Genomic DNA, 6,000 nt, shown 5'->3' on the forward strand with positions numbered 1-6,000 from the left:
ATCCATGCTGTTGTAGAGGTCAGCAGCGCAGAAAAAAAGTCATTCAGTCCATTACTTGCTAGTTACCAACTCCATCCTGAATGTTGTCCAGGTATTTCCACTTATGTGGAGGTGCTGGTGTTGACTGGAGTGCACAAAGTTAAAAATCTCTCAACACCAGGTTATAGTCTAACAGGTTTGTTTGAAGGTACAAACTTTCAGAGCATTACTCCTTCGTCAGGTAGCTAGTGGAGTAGGATCATAGGACACAGAATTTTTAGCAAAAGATCATCATGCCATACGCTAATGTGATGTATTGAACAAATATAGATTGATATTAAGTCTTTCATCTTTTAGAATGGGTTGCAGGTTTCAATTCATTAAGTAAATCCCACATCTTTCAAGTCAGATTCCAGAGACAACTTAAGGTTTTAATTTTTAAGTGATTTCTCAACTCAGACAATGATGACCTCACAATGCTGCTCTTCATTAGCTTCCGCCTTAAACTTATTAAAACAGCCATCCCCTATGGACAAGCCCTAAACATACACAGGATCTGTTCAGATGAGGAGGAATGCGATGCACACCTGAAGTGCTGAATTCGACCTCCTAAGAACAGGATACAATGTTCAACTCATCGATTACCAGTTCCAACGTGCCGCACTGAAAAGTCGCTATGATCTCCCCAGGAGACAGACATGGGATGCAACCAATGGAGTACTCTTCATTGTCCAGTACTTCCTAGAGAGGAGAAACTATGCCATGCTGTTGGTGTACAACAGTTGGCATTCTGTGTCCCCGATGTACTGTATCCATTGCTCTTGATGTGGTCTCCCCTGCATTTGGGAGACAGGACGCCAACTTGCGAAACGTTTCAGAACATCTCTGGGGCACATGCACCACTGCCATGTGGGCCAATCACTTCAACTTCCCCTCTCATTCCACCAAGGACATGCAAGTCCTGGGCCTCCTCCACTGCCAAACCTTAGCCACCTGATGACTGGAGGAAGAACACCTCATCTTCTGACTTAGACAATCCAAACACACAAAATCAATGTCAATTTCACCAGTTACCTCCTCTTCCCATCACCTTATTCCAGATCCAACCTTTCAACTCAGTACTGCCATCTTGAGCTGTTCAATGTGTCCATCTTCTTCTTTCACACCTATTTGGTCCACCCTTTACTCTGACCTTTCACCATCACCCCTCACCTTCATCTACCTATCACATTCCCAGATACCTATCCCCCAGCCCCATCCCCTCCCGTTTATATCTCAGTCCCTTTGGACTGCTGCACATTCCTGATGAAGGGCTTAGCTCAAAATATTGACTCTCCTGCTCCTTGGATGCTGCCTGACTGGCTGTGCTTTTCCAGCTACGCACGTTTCCACTCTATTATAGTGGACTCACTGTCCAGCTTGTCCTGGACAGTAAAGTATGGAATGGCACTGAGAGCTTCTTCAGTGAAAATGTTCTCCAACATGTTGAGTTTAAGCTAGTGCCTCATCCACCTTTCCATTTGCCTGCTGAATTTAGTAATGTTTCTCACTACCTTTATCCTCAAGTGGGCTGATTTAGTTGCTGCTGAAGCTGTTGCTTTCTTGGTTCCTTCATTCATCCCTCTAGCATCTCTGATCTAGCAGATCATGTGCTGTGCAAAGTTTTTTAAACAATACTGATTGGCTCAGTTAAAAATAACCAAAAGAATTAGATGCTGGAAATCAAACAAAAACCCCCCGGGGACCTCAGTTCTATTCTGTGCAAACTTCACACAGACAGTCATAGCCATTCTCCCCGTGTCTGCGGGGATTTCTTCTGGGTGCTCCAGTTTCCTCCCACAATCCAAAGATGTGTGGGTTAGGTGAATTGGCCATGCTAAATTGCCTATAGTGTTGGGGCATTAGTGAGGGGTAAATATAGGGGTCTGGGTGGGTTACTCTTTGCAGGTTCGGTGTGGATTTGTTGGGCCAAAGGCCCTGTTTCCACACTGTAGGGAATCTAATCATAAGGCTCAGCTGGTCTGGCAGCATTTGTGGAGAGAAATTAGAGTTAAGGTTACGGTAAGAGTGGTGTTGGAAAAGCACAGCAGGTCAGGCAGAATCCGAGGAGCAGGAAAAGTGATGTTTTGGGCAAAAGCCCTTCATCAGGAATAGAAGCAGGGAGTTTTGACAAAGGGTCAGTTAGACTCGAAATGTCAGCTCTTATCTCCCCTTACAGATGCTGTCAGACCTGCTGAGATTTTCCAGCATTTTCTCTTTTGGTTTCAGGGAGCCTCCAGGGTGGAGAGATAAATGAGGGGGGTGGGGCTGGGGAAAAGGTAGCAAAGAAGACAATAGGTATATGGGGGTGGGGATGGAGGTGATAAGTCAGAGGGGAGGGTGGAGGGGATAGGTGAGAAGGGAGATGGACAGGTCATAAGGACAGTGCTGAACTGGAAGGTTGGAACTGGGATAAGGTGGGGAAGGGGAAATGAGGAAACTGCTTTGGGTCCAGTGACTCTTCCGCAGGATTGAGGACAATTAGGAAAATGTCATTTTTTTTAATGCAGAAGATAGGGGTGGGCAGATAGTGTAAGGGGTAAATAATAATAATTTTGGAGATGCTGGTGTTGGACTGGGGTGTACGAAGTTTAAAAATCACACAACACCAGGTTATAGTCCAACAGGTTTAATTGGAAGCACACTAGTTTTCGGAGCGACGCTCCTTCATCTGGTGATTGTGGAGGACTCAATCCTAACACAGAATTTATAGCAAATATTTACAGTGTGATGTAACTGAAATTATACATTGAAAAATTGATACTATACAGTGATAGTGTCACTTCTTTCATGTGTAAATCACAAAACCCTTTTTTATTAAAAAGTTGCATTCTCATGTTAGCTGTTAACAATGGTGATAGCTAGACAATATGTTGAAGGTATTGGCCCCCTGTGTTCTCTGTCTATGCCATGATGTTTAGATTGATTCTAATCTAAAAAGTGAGATTACGGAGTTTTACATAAATTCATGCACTTTTTGAGCAAAGTACAATGTAACCCTGCAAGTACAAACTCACCCCACAAAGCATGTGGGTCTTTGTATGTTTGTGTGTCTCTGGGTTGGGGGTTGAGTGTGAGAAAGTGTGTGTAGTGAGTCTTAAGTCTGTGAGGCAGTGCGTGTATGTATATAGTGCAATGGTGGTCACCTGCAATGTGATATGAAACCAAGGTCCCGGTTGAGGCCCTCCCTATGGGTACCGAACTCAGCTATCAGCCTCTGCTCGGCCACTTTTCTCTGCTGCCTGTCCCAAAGTCCACCTTGGAGAATGGTCACCCGAAGGTCTGAGGCTGAGTGACCTGGACCACTGAAGTGTTCCCCAGCAGTTCCCCTGTCTGTTGATTGTTGTGCGGTGCCCATTCATCCATTGTCGTAGCCTTTGCTCGGTTTCCCCAATGTACCATGCCTCCGGGGTTACATTGTCCTTTGCTCAAAAACTGCATGAATTTGTGTAAAACTCTTATCTCATTTTTTTAGATTAGAATCAATCTAAATATCATGGCATAGACAGATCACAGGGGTGAAAATGTGCTGCTGGAAAAGTGCAGCAGATCAGGCAGCATCCAAGGAACAGGAAATTCGACATTTCGGGCATAAGCCCTTCTGCCTGACCTGCTGCGCTTTTCCAGCAGCACATTTTCAGCTCTGATCTCCAGCATCTGCAGACCTCACTTTCTCCTCGAAGAGAACACAGGGGGCCAACACCTTCAACATATTGTCTAGCTATCACCATTGTTAACAGCTAACATGAGAATGCAACTTTTTAATAAAAAAGGGATTTGTGATTTACACATGAAAGAAGTGACACTATCACTGTATTCTAACAGATGAAAGTCTTAACAGACAATCAATTTTTCAATGTATAATTTCAGTTACATCACATTGTAAATTTTTGCTATAAATTCTGTGTTAGGATTGAGCCCTCCACTACCACCTGATGAAGGAGCGTCACTCCGAAAGCTAGTGTGCTTCCAGTTAAACCTGTTGGACTATAGCCTGGTGTTGAGTAAATAATAGGTGGAGACAAAGCCCAAAGAGAGAAAACAATAGTTGGAGTGGATAACGATCAGGCTCGGAGGGTGAATAGCTGCTAATGGGGACTGTTTTGACTAACAATGGGCTATGTGTAATAGCCGACAATGTGATAACAAGGCCTGGAGTGTGGGGGTTGGAGTAAGGACATGGAGACAGTGCCTCAAACTCTAAAATTGTTGAACTTGATATTGAGTCCTGAAGGCTTTTGAGTTCCCAAGTCAAAAATGAGGTGCTGGACCCTGTGTCCCCACCTAATGCATTAAAAGAATAACATTTTGCTAACTGCCATCAGTCTGAGGAAGGGTCACTGGATCCGAAACGTTAACTCTGATTTCTCTCTACAGATGCTGCCAGACCTGCTTTGCTTTTCTTGCAATTTCTGCTTTTGTTCCTGACTTGCTCAGCGCTGTGCATTCTACTCCGACTTGACTTTGAAAGCATCTAGATTTTGTTTGCCGCGGATCTGCTTAGATCATGAGGATTCTCATCTTGGTTTCAGTCACTGGTTCCATTTCTATCCAGTTAATCTCATACCAGTCAGCAGTGAGTCAAGACTTTTAGATGCAGTTGTGCGCAGGTGATCACATTTTGGGACTGCATCTTGGCTTTCAGTGTAGTTATCCAAAACCGCTTCAAGTCAAAGATGTACAGCACGGAAACAGACCCTTCGATCCAACTCTTCTATGCTGACCAAATTTCCTAAATTACCCCGCACCCACATGCCTTCATTTGACCCATATCACTCTAAACCCTTCCTATTCATATACCCATCCAATTGTCTTTTAAATGTAGCAATTGTACTAGCCTCTACCACTTCTTCTGGCAGCTCATTCCATAAACGTGCCACCCTTTGCTTGAAAAAGTTGCTCCTTCAGTGCCTTTTAAATCTTTCACCTCTCATCCTAAATCTACACCCTCTAGTTCTGGACTCCTCCACCCCAGGAAAAAAAGATCTTGCTTATTTACCTTATCTATATATCTTTTGATTTTATAAACCTCTATAAGGTCACCCCTCAGCCTCTGATGCTCAAGAGAAAACAGCCCAGTCTATTCAGCCTCTCCCTATAGCTCAAATCCTCCAACCCTGGCACTATCTTTATAAACTTTTTCTGAACCCTTTCAAGTTTCACAACATCCCTCCTGGGGAGACCAGAATTGCACACAATATTCCAACAATTTTCTTGAGCAACATCAGGGGCCTCTGATCAACATTTGCACTAAGAAGAACTTTTCTTCTAAGAGTGCCTTTACTATGCATCAGGAAGTGACCTGTGTCAGCAGATCAGTCAGCACTGTGATAGCTGAGTGATGAAAGCACTGTTAAGGGTGATACACATAAAGATGAGATCTAGCTGCTTCCTGTGGTGTGATCTCCATTGTCTCCACCACAATGTCTTGCATAACTTGTTTTGGAGGTAACTATTTATTACACCGAATCCCTGTCAACAGTATAGTTCCAGAAACCTCTTGCTCATTTTCGCTCACCTTGCCAATTGCCCAGACCCTCATGCATGTTGGTCAAGCTGTGTAATATGTAGCCAACCTTGCGTTGAGGTACAGTTCCTTAACGCAGGCAATCCTGCTCATAGCAGCATCAAACATTTCATAGAATCGATCCTTGATATCAGAGATGAAGTTGGGAGTTGGGGCCTAGCTGAAGTTGACCAGCAAATAAGTTTCCGGGGGGGGGCTTCAATCATCACGAGTGGGGTGTTTATTTGCTGTGAAATCTACATTGTTCTCATATGCTGCCTCTGGGGTCTTCCCTGTCAGAAAAAACACATGGGTTTCTTTCTAAGGAATCCCATTTGAGTGAACCTTTTTTTTTACTGTCCACCTATAGCCATATAGAGCTTTGTAAGTTCTTTATCGATCACAGGGGTGTATCTATCTGCAGAAGGTCAGTAAGGTCGAAACGCGTGGTCCTTACCTTTGAACTTTGCAATGCA

The sequence above is a fragment of the Hemiscyllium ocellatum genome, chromosome 10 (genome assembly GCF_020745735.1).
Source record: "Hemiscyllium ocellatum isolate sHemOce1 chromosome 10, sHemOce1.pat.X.cur, whole genome shotgun sequence".
NCBI lineage: Eukaryota > Metazoa > Chordata > Chondrichthyes > Orectolobiformes > Hemiscylliidae > Hemiscyllium > Hemiscyllium ocellatum.